We start from the raw sequence: 16,905 nt of genomic DNA on the forward strand, positions 1-16,905 counted from the left end.
CCTATATCTTTCTCTGGCCTTGAATGTTGCTTACCCGAGAGCATCAGCTTCCAAAATAAAAAAGCCTAGAAACAATATTCTGAAGCATAGCTTGCGTTTTCTTTCACTTCTCTGTGTCCTGCCCTGTGCTCCCTGTTGGAAAGTGGGGTTTAAGTTTTGAGGCACAGCTTGGTAACTTGCTCTCTGCCAATCCATTGATCGTCTGTGTTAGTCACTCTGCTGATCATGTGCTCAGTAATATGAGGAATCTCCTCCACTCTTACTGATTCAGACCAGACTTATCACTTGCATTTGACATAATTCTAGTTTTGGTATGTTCTTGGAAATGCTGGGGATGGTTTCCTGGAGGCTGTTTTAAGCTGCTGTGGAAATTTAGGAAGGCCAGATGTTATGGTGACCCACTCTGGATGAGTCACGATGACTGTAGTTACAGCAACATGACCAACAAATAGAACAGAGACTGCAGAGAGGGGAATCTCTGTAAAATGGAATGAGGGAATCAAAATCAGATCAGCAATGGTTTGGGAAAATGTTGGAGCAGGATTGAATGACTCGCTCATGCAACTTATTCAGATATTTCTGTTAGTGACAAGCCAATTCCTCTTCTCTCCCAGCGTCTCACAGTGGTGGAGAGTGAGTCACCTCCTCCTATTCTTGGGGAACAGAAATCTGCGTCCTCACTTGCCCCCAGATATCCCTATGCCCCATTCTGGAGCAGGTGAGTGACTGCCTCCTGTCCCTGTGTTCCATTCTCGAGCAGTTGAATGACTCCCTCCTGTCCAGGTGTCCCAGTCTCAAGCAGTTGAATGACTGCCTCCTGTTCCTGTGTCCCAGTCTCGAGCAGTTGAATGACACCCTCCTGTCCCAGTGTGTCAGTCTTGAATAGTTGAATGGACTGCCTCCTGTTCCTGTGTCCCAGTCTCGAGCAGTGAGTGACTGCCTCCTGTTCCTGTGTACCAGTCTCGAGCAGTTGAGTGACGGCCTCCTATCCCTGTGTCCCAGTCTCGAGTAGTAGAATAACTCCCTCCTTTTCTTGTATCCTAGCCTCGAACATTTGAATGAATCCCTCCAGTCCTGTTGTCCCAGTTTCGAGCACTTGAATGATGCCTCCTGTTCCTGTGTCCCAGTCTCTGTGACTGCCTCGTGTTTCTCCCTGTTCCTGAGCAGCAGTTTCAATGCTCTAAATGCTGTCTCAAATTTATGAAAGGACTTGATAACATGGCATTTCAAACAAGGAGCACCATTGCAGAAAGGTATCTAAACACTTTCCCATCAGACTATTTATGCAGGCGGTCTGTTATTTTATCCCTGACGCTAAACGTGGCGAAACGTATACAACCCAGCAGTGTTCCAGCAATACTCCCACATACCGAGAAGAAAGACAAAAAAAATATATAAGATCTATAGTTTATCCTTCAACAGCCCCATCCATTCCATTCAAACTAAGTAAATGTTCCCCTTTGTTGTGATATGTAAAATGATGTACATAACTGGTTAACTGAATCTGTTTGTTTGCTGACTGTGATTAATGTCAGTCTGCGTGGATTCTAATTATCCCAGCGGAGGGTGTCCATATTTTAATGATAAATGGGCTCTGTTCAATGTGTTCTCCCATAGCATGGGCGGGAACATCACCGACGGCACTAACAGTGATCAGCAGCAGCAGAGAGAGGGGACGGAGAGATCAGAATCTAAGAACATTAGATTGGAATGTTCCAAGAATGGATCAGAATCTGAGAACAATAGACTGGAATGTTCCAACAATGAACAGGGGTTTATCCGATTACGTTTGGATTCTTTCTACATATTATTGGTTGTCATTACCTACGCGGATCCTACATGTAATTCGCCTCATTCAATATTTTTATTATCATATCCTGGCTATTGTTGGTGTCCCTGGTAAGTTTCACTGTCCATTTATTATTTGCATTGACCATGTACGACTGTATACTGTTCTTTTAATTTACTTTACTCTGTAAACATTCACTCTCCAAACCACTACGAACAACAGAGAACTTGTTCTTTCTTCCTCTCCCTCTTTCGTTCTGACACTGTGCCTTGTGGATTGACCTACTCAGTTTCAGGTATGAATCAGATATGTATCACTGCCCTTGCTATTTAAATATTGAAAGCTTGGAGTTCACTTGGAGAGAGAGAGAGAGAGGAAAGGTGCCACATGCAGCAGGGAGAGTGGTGGAGCAGGAATCGTGTTCGGGGGTAGGTGATATAACAGACATACAGTGAGCATGAGGGAGCAGAGAAATTATGGTGACCCTTATCCTGACAGAGCGATGAAGTTTATTGCTGCTTGTCCTGTATTGCTGAACATTTCTTCAGACCGCAGATACTGCACTGAGGTGGGTGGTGAGCTCAGACCAGGCTCAGTGGGTCTGGTGGTGTGATCCCTCTGGGAAGAGAATAGTCCACTCCTCTACTTGCCCATCCACCAGGACCTCCGTGCCCCTGTCAATAAACCGTGGTGTGATTGACACTTATCTGCCATGCCCGGGATAATCTGTTCAGGGCAGCTCCAAACTGAGGAAGCTCAACCCTGTGCACATTGGCCTTTTAAAGATAGCACCATCAAGGTGCATCCGGACGACTGTGAGTACCTCCAGCCATGATGGGTGGGAGAATCAGGATAGCATTGCATGAGGAGGACACCATAGAGTTGGATGGATAGTCAATGAAGTGAATTTGATAAGATAGCACCAGGAAATCAGCTCAGCCTCGTGCAGACATTTCCACTGTCACACTCAATGAAAATAACACTGAGATTAATATTTGTTAGATTCAGTCCAATGAGGCTGTTCTCTCTCCGAGTTACAAAGCTGCAGAACAAATGCTCATCCAAAACTGTCCATCACCTGAACTCACAGAAATATCCCATTCACTCATAATTTTCCCTAATACTGATTCACGTTGCATGGTACAATCGAAATGGCTTCATTTCTGCGTTCTGAAACCTGTAAACATGCCCTTCCATGACAGTTTCTTCTCAGTTTGCCCCAGTCTCTCTCAACCCCAAAACACACTCAATTACAGCCATACTGCACGGTAATAGGCCAGTCGGCGCAGATGGTCCATGCCAACCAAAATGTCCGCCTACACACACCCCATTTCTCTGCCCTTGTTCTTTATCCCTCTAATCCTTTCCTTTTCATGTATTGGGTCAAATACTTTTTCAATGTTGTTATTGTATCCAGCTCAATCACTTCCACTGGCAGCTTAGTCCATATGCGTTCCACAGTCTGTATAAAACGTTGACTCTCAGGTTCTTCCTTATTTTTCTGCTCTCCAAACATTAGCGGATGTCCTCTAGTCCTCGATTCCCCAACCCTAGGAAAGAATTTAAAATATTCACCGCTATGCACGCCTTTCATGATTTGATAATATCTACACTTCTGTAAGATGCCCCCCCCCCACACACACACACATTTCCAACGCTGTAAAGAAATAGGTTCTAACCTATCCAACCTCTCCCTATAACTTAGAACCTTAAACCCAAGAATCAGCTTTGTAAATTTCTTCTACAATCTTTCCAATACAATAATATTCTTTCTAGAACAAGGTGAATACAATTGAACACAATACTCCAACTGCAGTCTTACCAACATCCTGTACAACTGCAACATTACGTCCCAACTTCTATACTCAATGCCCTGATGTAGGCCAGTGTGTCAAAAGCCTACTTCACTGTCCTGTGTATCTGTGACTCAAATTTCGGAAAACCGTGCGCCTGATCTCCAACGTCCTTTATTTGCCATTAAACTCTTTAAGGCCCTCTCTTTCATCATTAAACTCCTACCTAGATTTGATTTTTCAACCTCCATTCGTTATTTATCAGCCCACTTCCCAATGCCTTTGCTCTGTATCCCTCTAATCCTTTCCTATCTCTGTATTTGTACGAATGCCTTTTCAGTTTTGTTATTGTATCTACCTTAATCACTTCCACTGGAAGTTCAGTCCATATGCGAACCACAGTCTGTGTAAAAAAAAGTTGTCCCTCTGGTTTCTTTTTATATATTTTTTCCTTTCCAAACATTAATAGTGGTCCTCTAGTCCTCGATTGCCCAACCTTGGGGAAAAAAATTGAAGTATTCACCTCTATGCACGCCTCTCTTAATTTTATAAGAGTTGCAGTTCTATAAGAACCCTCTCAGTTTCCTATGCTGGAAAGAATTTCCTGAAGAAGGGCTTATGCCCGAAACGTCGATTCTCCTGTTCACTGGATGCTGCTTGACCTGCTGCGCTTTTCCAGCAACACATTTTCAGCTATGCTGTAAAGAAATAAGTTCTAACCTATCCAACCTCTGTCTATAACTTAGAGCCTTTAACCCAGGAAGCATCTTTGTAAATTTCTTCCACACTCTTTCTTGTTCAATGATATCCTTTGTAGAGCAAGATGAACAAAACTGAACAAAATACTCCAACTGCAGTCTTACCAACATCCTGTACAACTGCAACATAACATCCCAACTTCTATACTCAATGCACTGATGAAGGCTAGTGTGCTAACAGCCTTCTTCACTGTTCTGTGTATCTGTGACAAAAATTTCAGATAACCGTGCACCTGGTCCCCAACATCCTTTTGTTCCACTACACTCCTTAAGGCCCTCTCATTCAGCATTAATCTCCCACCTGAATTTGACTTTCCAAAATGCAAGACGTCACACTCATCTATGTTAATCTCCATTTGTTATTTCTCAGCCCACTTCCCTAGCTGGTTAAGATACTGCTGCTATTCAGATAATGTTCCTCACTGTAAACGATGTCTCCTATTTTAGTGTCATCTTCAAACTTACTAACCTTGCGTTGTGCACTCTCGTCCAATCATTGACAGAGATAACAATTAACAATGGTCCCAGCACCGACCCCTGAAGCATTCCATTAGTCACAGGCCTCCAGTCCGACAAGCATACCTCCACCATAGCCATTTGCTTGCTAACATTAAGCCAATTGTGTCGCCAATTTGCCATTTCACCTGGTATTACATGCAATCTAACCTTTTAGAGCAGCCTACAATGTGGAACCTTATCAAAGGCCTTACTGAAATCCATTTAGACTATGTTCACCACCCTGCCCTCGTCAACCTTCTTGATCACTTCCTCCAAAAACTTTAACAAAATTTGCAAGGCATGGTCTGCCATGCACAAAGCTATGCTGACTGCTCCAAGTCAAACTCTGTTTTCCAAATGCATGTAATCTTTTCTCTCAGAAACTTCTCAAGTGGTTTACCGAAAACAGATGTGAAGCTTACTGGTCTATATTTCCCAGGCTTTTCTTTGCAGACTTTCTTGAATAAGGGCACAACATTTTCTACTGCCCAGTCTTCCGGTACTTTGGCCCCTGAACTTGCTTCACTCCCTTCCTGGATATATCTGGCCAGAACCAAGAAATTTATCTGACTTTATGCATTCTAATACGTCCAACATCACGGCCACTGTGATTTGGACTGCACCAAGATATGACAACTAACCCCACAACACCCCCCCACCCCCCCACCCCCCAAAGGTCACAGGTCTTCATGGCTTTCTTCATGAAAAAAAAAGGGTAAGTTGAGACCTCGCCCATCTCTTGCAGTATTACATACGCATGCCTATTTTGGATTTTAGGCATCCTATTTTCCCTCTAGTTGTTCTTTTTCTTTACTATACTGGAACAACCTCTTTGGATTCAACATAATCTTCTCAGCCAAGGCTACCTCATGCCCACTTTTCGCTTTGGTGATTTTCTTCTTCAGTAAACTCCTGTATCCCCTGTGTACTTCCAGGGATTCCCTTGATTTCAGCTGTCTGAACCTGAGTTACGCTTCCCTGTTCACTGGTCAGAGCCTCACTATCTCTTGTCATTCAGGGTTCTCTCTCCCACCCTAACTTTGCCTACACCTTCAAAGGAACATATAAACCTTGAACAGGGATTATCTCACTTTTAACTGCCTCCCACCTGCCAGAGACCCTTTTACCTGCAAGTCCCTGTCAAATCCCAATAAAGTTCGCCTTGCCCCAATTTAGAACTTGAATCTGTCGACCAATTTTGTCCCTCCCATAACGATTTTAAAATTAATACAACTTTCGTCACTTTTCCTAAAATGCTTCTCCACTTTACCTCCGTCACCTATTCTGCCCCATGTGCAAACAGTAGGTCGAGTTTTTTGTCCCTTCCTGAGTAGGACCCTCTATATACTGCTTGTGGAAACTTTCCGGAACACATTGACAAATTTCATTCCATCTGAGTCCTTAACCCTCTGGAGAGCCCAGTCTATGTTAGGAAAATTAAAATAACCTATTATGACAACCCTATTGCTACTGCAGTCTCCCCAGTCTCCTTGCATATTTGTTCCTCCAATTCCCATTGATGATTTGAAGGCTTATAGTGCAACCATTATAACATCACCAACCTCCTCTTACGTGTTTGCACCATCCACAGCACCTCATTGGATATTATCTCAGTTATGTCATCTTTAAATATTGGAGTGTTACTCGCCTGAATCAGAACAATTGGTGTTTAAATTTTTTCCATTTACATCTCGTCCTCGTAGTGATTTTCACGTCGGAAGCACCCCTTGTCAAGGCACGGTGGAGGCATGGAACTGTAAATGGATGGGAGCTGCACATCCTGTCACTTCCAGCATTTGGCTGCAAGTTTCCCCACACTGGGCAGTGATCTAACACAGTGTTACCGAGCAATGCAACAGCCTGGGTTTATATATGAATGAAACAGTGCGGTCTGCACAGCTCCCCACGCTGGACATTTAGTCCAGGATTATTCATCAAGTATTGGTGTGGGCTGCCCAGAGATCCACTCTGGACATTACCGGATTGCATGCAGCTGTATGCTAGTTGGATCTACACAGTGCTCCATCCTGAACGCATAATGGATGGGCTGGTTTTGTGAATTGGATTGCGAATTTGAGAGAACTAAACATCTGGCAATGCCTTTATTTTGTGTTTTCATTCTTGCGATTGGATCCTTCAAATCCTGACTCATCTGGTGAGAGCCATCCCTCTGGATGAGTCATGGTGACTGTTGTTTCAGCATCTGGGTCGGTAACATGACCAAGAAATGGAGCAGAGGCTTCAGAGAGGACAGGCTCCGTAAAATGGAATGAGGGAGTCACAATCAGATCAGCCGTGGTCTTAGTGAATGGTGGGGCAACATTGAATGGACCACTAATGCAACTTATTCATATGTTCCTGTTAGTAACAAGCAAACTCCCCTTCTCTCCCAGTGTCCCATACTGGTGGGGAGTGAGTCACCTCCTGCTGTCCTTGTGTAACAGGATCCTGTGGCCTCACTTACCTCCAGATTTCCCTGTTCCCCAGTTTCGAGCACTGAGTGACACCCTCATGACCCTGTGTCCCATGATCAAGCAGTTGAATGACTGCCTCCTATTTCTGTGTCACAGTCTCGAGCAGTTGCGTGACTGCCTCCTGATCCAAGGGTGGTTAAAATAGATGTCCTCCTCCTGCCACTGATGAACAGGCTCCAAAAGCTCTGTGCTCACCTGCTGCTCCTGTGGAATGGAGTCGAGGACCTGAATGGCCTCTTGCTATTTCTTACAGCTTCTCTAGACTAAAAGCCTTTCTCCTGTTTCTTTAAAATACACATCAAAATCTGAATGATGTATTTTTGTATTTTACTCTCAAGCAATTGAGCAAATAAACTGACTGACAGAATTCAGAAGCTGAACAGCCTCCTCCTGTTCCTGTGTTATACACTCAAGGGGCAATAGAGTCTCAGAGATCCACAGCACGGAAAAAGACGTTTCGGTCTGATCATCCATACCGACCAAATATCCTAAATAAATCTCGTCCCCCTTGCCAGCACTTGGCCCATCTCCCTCTCAACACTTCCCATGCATGTATCCGTCCAAATGCCTTTTAAATGGTATAACTGTACCTGCCTCCACTATCATTTTTGGCTGTTCAATCCATGCACACAGCAGTCTCTGTGTGAAAATGTCGCTATTTAAATCTTTCCCCCCTCACCTTAAACCTTTGTCTTCTAATTTTGGACTCGCCAATCCTGGGGAAAAGACATTGACTATTTACCTTATCTATGTCCCTCATGATTTTATAAACGTCTTTAACGTCACCTCTCAGCCTCAACACTTGAAAATAGTCCCAGCGTATTCAAACTCTCCCTGTAACTCTGACCCTCCAACACCTGCAACACTCTTTTAAATCTCTTCTGCACCCTTTCAAGTTTGACGACATCTTTCTGACAGCAGGGTGACCAGAATTAAAGGCAATATTACAAAAGTAGCCAAACAATGCAATATGTCACGCAAATGTTTAGACGCAAAGCACGCACCAATAAAAGGAAGATCACCAAGTGCCTTCTTCACTGCGCTGTCTACCTGTGATGGCACTTTCAAGGAACGGAGAACCTGCACCACAAGGTGACACAGTAGCTCAGTGGCTAGCATTGCTGCTTCAGAGCGCAGCGATCTGGGTTTAATTCCATCCTTGAATGACTGCCTGTGTGGGGTTTGCACATTCTCCCCGTGTCTGTGTGAGTTTCCTCCGGATGTTATGTTTTCCTCCGGCAGTATAAAGATATACAGATAAGGGTAGATTGGCCATGCTAAATTGGATATAGTATCCAGGGATGTGTAGGTGAGGTGGATTAGCCATGGAAAATGCAGGCTCAGAGGGATAGGGTAGGGGTTTGTTCAGTGGGATGCTGTTTAGAGGTTCAGTGTGGCCTCGATGGACCGAATAGCCTGTTTCCTCACTGCAGGGATTCGATAATTTCTATGGAGTTCTCCTTGATTGGCAACTTTCGACAGGACCCTACCTACATGTCTTGCCTTGATTTTTCTTGCCAAAATGCAACACCTCATATTTAACTAAAATAACTCCTTCTGCCACTCCTCGGTTCATCTAAGCAAAGTCCCATTATAGTCTAAGAGATTATTCTTCACTGTCGACTGCACCACCAAATTTGTTATTATCGATAAACTTACTGACCATACTTCATATACACAAACGCAAACGATTTGTATAAGTGAGAAAAGGCCGTGGACACACTATTGATCTTTGCAGCACGCAACTGATCACAGGTGTCCAAATTTAATGAACAAATGTCCACGATCACACCTTGTCTCCAATATTCAAGAATTTTTTGTATCTAAATAGCAAGCTCTCCCTGGAGTCCAGGCAGTCTAACCTTGTTAACCAGCCTACCATGTAGAACATTATGGTTTTCTTACTGAATTCCATAAAGGCAACATCCACTGTCCTGCCTTCATCAATCATCTTCATCACTTCCTCAAAAAATCACACCGAGTCAGTGAGACGTGATCTCCAATGTACAAAGCACTCTTCAGTCCTTGTCTTTCCAAATGCATATACATCCTTTCCCTCAAAATCTCCTCCAACATTTTAGTCACCATTGACGTCAGACTCACAGATCTATGGTTATCTGTTTTTTTCCTTACTTTCTTAAATAATCACACGATGTTAGCAGCCCTCCAGTCTTTTGACACCTCACCTGTGGAAATCAATGATATAAATATATCAACAAAATGCTGACCAACCTCTTTCCTAGCTTTCACACAAACGTTTGGGATACAACTGATCAGGTCCCAGCGATTTGTTCATCTTTTTGTGTTTTAAAATATCCAACACTTCCTTGAAATATAGACACTTTTCAAGGTATCACTATATATTTCTTCATTCTCTCGCTCTTGTCACCTCCTCCAAATTAAATACTGAGGAGAAATGCTTATTTCATATCCCTCCAATCTCCTGTGATTCCACACATAGGTAGCCCTACAGACCTTTAACGTGCCCTATTCTCTCCCTAGTTTGCCATTAAAAGATTTGTAAAATTTCTTCAATGCCTCGTTAACCCTATTTCTAAAGCCATTTCATGTCCACATTTTTCTGGCCCGATTCCCCATTAACTATACACTTGCTGCCCTTATACACCTCTCGGGATTCACTTGATCTCAGCTCTGTTTACCTGACATATGCCTCCTTCCTTACCTTGACCAGAGCATCAATATATCTAGCCATTCAGCACTCCCTGCACCCACCAGCCTTGCCCCTCTCACTAATGGGAACACGTTGGCTCTGGACTCTCTGGAACCAAGTTTTGATGGCCTTGCATTTTCCAACCATCCCTTTACCTGCGAATAGGGTTTTCCAATTAGCCTTTCACAGGACTCCCCTAACACTTTCAAAATAGGCCTTCTTCAAAATTAGAACTTTAATGTTTACATCAGGTCTTTCCTATTCCAAAACTAATTTAAAACTAATATTTATGCGTAACAGACTTGAAAGGTAAATAAACACTTCCTGCCCCTCTGTAACAGGTTTGAAAGGCTGAATGGGCTCCTGAGGGCCGTCTGTAATAGACTGGAAGGGCTCCATGGCCTCCTCCTGTCCTTATGTAACAGATCCGAGACATTAAATGACACAGCAACCCGTGAATTACGAGCAGCCGTTAAACTCTATCTGATGGAGGTCCATCCCTTCCCAGTTACAGAAATACAAACAACACAATGTACTCCAGGTGCCCTCTCAGTAACACCTCATACAGCTGCAGCGACACATGGCTTTCAAGATTGGCCGGCAGCCGAACCTTGTTAGAACATTTTGGTTTTCTTACTGAATTCCATAAAAAAACATCCGCTGACCTGCTTTCATCAATTATCTTCATCACTTCCTCAAAAAAGTACACCGAGTCAGTGAGACGTGATCTCCAATGTACAAAGCCCTCTTCAATACTTGACATTCCGAATGCAAATACATCCTTTCCCTCAAAATCCCCTCCAACAATTCAGTTACCATTGACGTCAGGCTCACCGATCTATGGTTAACTGTTTTTTCCTTAAATAATGTTGGCAATATGTGCCAATATTCTATATTTTCACCTTTTGAAGTAGCAACAGACTAATATGGGTTGAATGGCCTTCTCTTATCCCTCTGTAAGAGGCCCATAGGGACAGAATTGCTTTGGCCTGTTGCTGAGCAGCACTCTCAATGCTCTGTCTCAAGGTTATGAAAGGGTTTGATAACAGGGCACTTAAAACCAGGAGTAACCTCACACTGGTCAATAAATATTATACTTTGGGTTTAGGTATCTAGAAACTTGCCTACCCGACATTTTTTCATGCAATCGATCTGTTATTTTATAATTGTCTCCTTTCATAAACAGAGTGGAACATAAATAGACCCCTGCATATACAAGTTTATAAAAGATTTAAAAGATATAAAGATTTACGGTCCATCCCTCAGTAACCCTCATCCATTCCATCCAAACCCAGTGAATGTTCCCATTCACAGTGAAATGAAAAGTGATGTGTGGAACTGGTTAACTGAGCGTGGTTGTTCAGTCATGATTTGGAGATGCTGGTGTTGGACTGGGATTTACAAAGTTAAAAATCACACAACACCAGGTTACAGACCAACAGGTTTAATTTGAAGCACACTAGTTTTCGGGGTGCCGCACCTTCATCAGGTGATAGTGGAGGACACACTTCTAAGGCACAGAATTTATAGCAAAAATTTACAGTGTTTTAATACCATGACAGTTTAATTTCCTTCATGTGTAAATCACAAAACCTTTTTCTTTTAAAGTTGCATTCTCAGGTTAGCTGTAACAATGTGTGTTCGCTGGGCAATATGTTGAAGGTGTTAGCCCCCTGTGTGCCATGAAGTTTAGATTGATTCCAATCTGAAAAGTGAGATAACAGAGTTTACATGAATTCATGCAGTTTTTGAGCTCAGAGGTTTACATCAATTCATGCAGTTTTTGAACAAAGTACAATGTAACTCTGCAAGTACAAATTCACCCCTTAAAGTATATGTGTGCATGTGCGTCTTTGTCTGTTTGTGTGTGTGTTTTTCTGGGTTCGAGGTTGTGAGTGTGAGAGGGATTGTATATGTGTGTGTAGTGATGTAGAGTGTCTTAAGTCTATGAGGGGGTGCATGCGTGAGTGTGGGAGTGTGTGTGCGTGTCTGGGGTGGTGGTGTTTTGAGTATCAGTGAGAGAGAGTGTATATGTGTGTGCATGAGTGTGGAGTGGTTTACGTCTCTGAGCGGATGCTTGTGTGAGAGTGGGTGTCTGGAAGGGTGTGTGTGTGTCTGTGTGCGTGTCTGTGTACGTGTGTCCGTATGTATGTGTGTGTATAGGAATTCCTGTGTGTGAGTGTGTGTGTGAGTGTGTGTGTGTGTGTGTGTGTGTGTGTGTGTGTGTGTATGTGTGTATAGCGCAATGGTTGTCACTTGTCATGTGACATGAGCCCAAGGTCCCGGTTGAGGCCCTCCCTATCGGTATCGAAATTAGTTATCAGCCTCTGCTCGGCCACTTTTCGCTGCTGCCTGTCCTGAAATCCGCCTTGAAGGATGGTCACCAGAAGGTCCGAGGTTGAATGTCCTGGACCACGGAAGTGTTCCCCAACTGGGAGGGAACACTCCTGTCTGTTGATTGTTCATCCGTTGTCGTAGCCATTGCTCAGTTTCCCAGTATTTGTTCAGTGACGGTGCTTAATGCCAATCTCCATGGATTCTAATTAGCCCAGTGGAGGGTTTCCATCTTTTAATGATAAATGGGCTCCGTTCAATGTGTTATCCCATAATATGAGCGGGAGAATCACCGACAGCACAGACACATCACCGACAGCACTGACAGGGACAGGTGGAGGAGAAATCAGTATCTGAGAACATTAGACTGGAATGTTCCAACAAGATTAGATTACTTACAGTGTGTAAACAGGCCCTTCGGCCCAACAAGTCCACACCGCCCCGACGAAGCGCAACCCACCCATACCCCTACATTTACCCCTTACCTAACACTACGGGCAATTTAGCATGGCCAATTCACATGACATGCACATCTTTGGACTGTGGGAGGAAACCGGAGCACCCGTAGGAAACCCACGCATACACGGGGCGAACGTGCAAACTCCACACAGTCAGTCACCTGAGGCAGGAATTGAACCCGGGTCTCTGGCGCTGTGAGACAGGCAGTGCTAACTACTGTGCCACCGTGCCGCCCACAAATTACAATTGATCAGAACCAGAGGACATTAGACTGGAAGGTTCCAAAAATGTATCAGAATCTGGGACATTAGACTGGCATGTTCCAACAATAGACAGGAGTATATCCAATTATGTTTGGTATCTTTCTGCATTTTATTTGTTGTCATTATCATTGCGGATCTATTCCGCTCTGTTCATTATTCAATATTTTTATTATCCTTTCCTGGCTATCGTTGGTGTTCCTGGTAAGTGTCACTGTCCAGATTTTCTTTTTTCTCTAAACTGGTTATGACTCTATTACTTTTCTTTCATATGGTCTACACTTCTTGTCACTATTATTGTTCCTGTTGAAACTCTCAAACCAGATATTCACTCTACAGACACCTACTAACTACATCAATGAATGTGTTCAATTATTGTCTCCTTCTCTGCTCTGGCAATGTTACTCATGGGTCTCTATGTTGACCTTCTCAGTTTCAGCGGCGAACTACAATTTATTGTATCATTGCCTTTGTTATTTAAATATTTACAGCATGGAGGCCACTCTCTGCTGTACTGGTTACAAACTCCACTTCCTTCCACTGTTTCCATCTCATCGCTGTTAACTATCTGCGACTGAAGCCGACAAGTCACAACTGTGGGAGATAGCTTTGACCATGAGCTGATTCCTGACACCATTTCTAAATTGAAATGCTGACGACTTCAGAATATATCTCACTGGCTTATTCAATCTGCTGTTTGAACCTTGAGCTATGAAATACAGTCTTAAAGAAGCCAATAATGTGCTTCTGACGCTCCCGGCTTCACACCTGCCGAAGCAAACCTGACTCGACCTCACACCAAACTCCCATCCATCTATCATTCATGTGCACAACGATATATATTGCTGTTGTGTCTGGCAATGCCTTTATTTTGACATTCTCAAACACTTTATCTCATCTGTCCATGAAACTTCTCTCGTTCTCTTTCTGTCGAATAACAAAAAGCCGGCTAGTTGTTCTTATTTAAAATAGGTTCCTCCATGTGCTTTCCATCTTAAACAATGAGTTTCACATTCAACCACTCCAATCGCACACACATTCGCACTCTCCCTCAGTTTCTGATTAACACGCATGCACACATACACACAGCAAATCTTCCCATAGTAGACAGTAAACTGATGCGAGTATAGTTTGCATATGATAGTAAAGTTTGCAATACTCTCCATGCTGGGCAGATAGTCCAGTTTACTGAGCAACACACTAGCATGGTCTGCACAGCTCTCCATGCTGGGCTGTCATCTTGTCCCAGTTTATGCTGTTTGTGGTGTTCTGTCAAGCAGATTCAGAATGTGATGTAACAAACCATTTCAGCTGATCTGACAATGCCTTTATTCAATGTTCTCATTCTTGTAATTTTACTCTCGAAGATCTCACTTCTCCAGTTAGTTCCACTGCCCTGTCTGTTTCCACATATTTCCACAACATTTTTCAGTTAATTAACTGTCTGTTTCTGTATTCAATGTGAATCTTTCTGTCCCTCTGCATCTTTCCCTGGGCTTAGCTTTTGGCTCCCTAGTGTATCGAGTGCTGGCATTGTGAAGCTCAGAAATAGGGAAATGGTGTGTGTCAGGCTGTTGTTCACGTCCCTGTATGTCCCACGTGATGGTCCACGGACAGGGGTGGTTTCAGACGTTATGGGACACATCCTTGAAACTTGGTCTGTACCTGTATTTGTCCCTCTCAGGTGACCTTGCGATCAGTAAGGACAAGGCATCTAAATTGTGTGACAATGCTGTCACATCAAAAAAATATTATTTTCCCCTTTCTTTCAAGAAGAGATCTTGGAGGCCTACCTGCTTCCTGAAAACGGCTCAAGTAAAAAACTTACGACGCTTTTAGTGTTTTTAATAAATAGTTGTAACAACGGCCTAGTAACTTATCCCAAGCTGCTACTCTCTCTGAAACCTGACTTGATGTTGTTTCCTCCTGGATTGGAGAACTGTATGCAAGAATGTATGTCTGAATGTTCCTTTTTGCCAAGGGGTGTGTTTATGGGTTGTTAGTATATTGGAGTAGTTCATTTGTAGAAGATACTGTATCCATTATTCGGTTAAGGTTTCCAATAGTTAAATTATTCTAAATTCCTCTTCATTGTGTATGGATTTTCATTAGAGTGTTTAATTATGTTGTGGTTCTGTTCTACAAGCTGGGAATTTGTGTTGAAAATTCCCAGCTCGGCGAACAGAACCACAACAACGGCCACCCGAGCTACAAATCTTCTCGCAAACTTTGAGTGTTTAAATATATTATGTTTTGCTTAATGGTGAGTGCTTTAACTAGTAGCATCACATCAGGAACTCCCACTTCACATCTACCTTTAAAATAAGAAAAGGTTGGCATCCACGCTAACTTCTTAAACTAGTTTGAGGCAGTCTGGGTGGTCTACAGCAAACTGGGGACTCTTGTGTGGATCTAAATCGATAATACCAAATTGGGTTTAGAATTACAATCCCTACAGTGTGCGAACGGTCCATTCGATTCAAAGAGTCCACACTGACATTACGATTAGTAACCTACCCAGCCCCATCCCTCTACACTAATATTGCACATTTACCCCGACAAAGGATCTAACCCACACATCTCTGAAAACTACGAACAATTTAGCATGGCCAATTCACCTGACATGCGCATCTTTGTATTGTGTGAAGAAACCAGAGTATCGAGAATAAGCTCATGCAGACACTGGAGAGTATGCACCGGGAGACTATTGGGTTCAAAGGTCGTGTATGGTAGTTGTTAGTATCTTTTGTTGCGGATATTGAATTCGGTTGTTTTAAACAGTGTTTTGTGAATAAAGATTCTTTCAGTCATGGAGAGTTCTCTGGTTGTGGAAGAAGTTAAGTTGGGGGGTTTACAAAAGGTAATGAAGGTAAAGCTGTAGGAATTGGCTGACAAGCTGGAGTCGGGGTTGTGTTTGTCTGTGAGAAAATGAGAGATAATTACAGCTATAGCTCGGCAATTACATTTGGTGGAAGCGCCATCAGAGTCTTTGGAAATGGCTAGAATTCAATTTCAAATGAGGGACTTTGAACATGAGATGGAATTAAAACAGTTTGAATTATGATGAAAAGTAGAAATAAAAGAAAGGGAAATGAAGAAGAAAGAGATAAAAGGACAGAAGAAAAGCAGAAAGTTTCAACTTAAACAGTTAGCAATTAGAGAGGAAAGTTGACATAGAAGGCGGAGATGAAGGTAGACGGTCGGCGGGATGAGGAGGATAGTGAGTCCATGTAACCAATGGCCTAACGGAGTTCTGTTTAAATGCATCCAGATATTATCTAAATTTGATGAGAAGGATGGGGAAGCCTTTTGAATTTCACTTGAGAAAGTAGCTAAACGCATGCAGTGACCAGTGACCATGTGGATTTAGTTGATCCAAACAAAGCTGATAGGTATTTGCATCCCTATCGGAGGAGGTATCTGGGAGTCTGAGGAGGTGAAGAAAGCCATCTGAAGTATATATGAGGTTGTGCCAGAAGCCGACAGACAGCGTTTCAGGAATTTAAAAAAGGATCCCTGTTAAACTCACATTGAGTATGAAAGGATAAAACAAAGTCATTTTGAAAGGTGGGGCAAGGTATTAAAAACAGAGCAAAACTATAACACTGTTAGAGAGATTCTTAGCTTGGAGAAGTTCAAAAATTCACTTCCTGCAGTCATGCCAAGTCGTGTGGAAGAGCAGAGAGTAACAATGGCAAGATTAGAACCTGAAATAGATAATGATGATGATTGAGGTTAGAGCATTAAGAGGTACAGAAGCATGTAATTCTTTTATGCTGAGACATGAGGAGTTATGTCTTTCAGAAGGACTATTGGAGAGATTAGAAGTGCTCCATTATGTAACGTGTGGTTGGAGTGTCAGTGGAAAC

The 16,905-nt window shown here is 42.9% G+C and overlaps 1 pseudogene; it reads left to right on the top strand.

The window, feature by feature from the left end:
- Positions 1 to 16,905, top strand: part of LOC148139848 (putative G protein-coupled receptor 139) — a 56,965-nt pseudogene that overhangs the window by 9,984 nt on the left and 30,076 nt on the right.

Source organism: Chiloscyllium plagiosum, unplaced genomic scaffold (genome assembly GCF_037043375.1).
Source record: "Chiloscyllium plagiosum isolate Xiang-an unplaced genomic scaffold, Cpla_swu_hap1 HiC_scaffold_37, whole genome shotgun sequence".
In the NCBI taxonomy this organism is placed as follows: Eukaryota; Metazoa; Chordata; class Chondrichthyes; order Orectolobiformes; family Hemiscylliidae; genus Chiloscyllium; species Chiloscyllium plagiosum.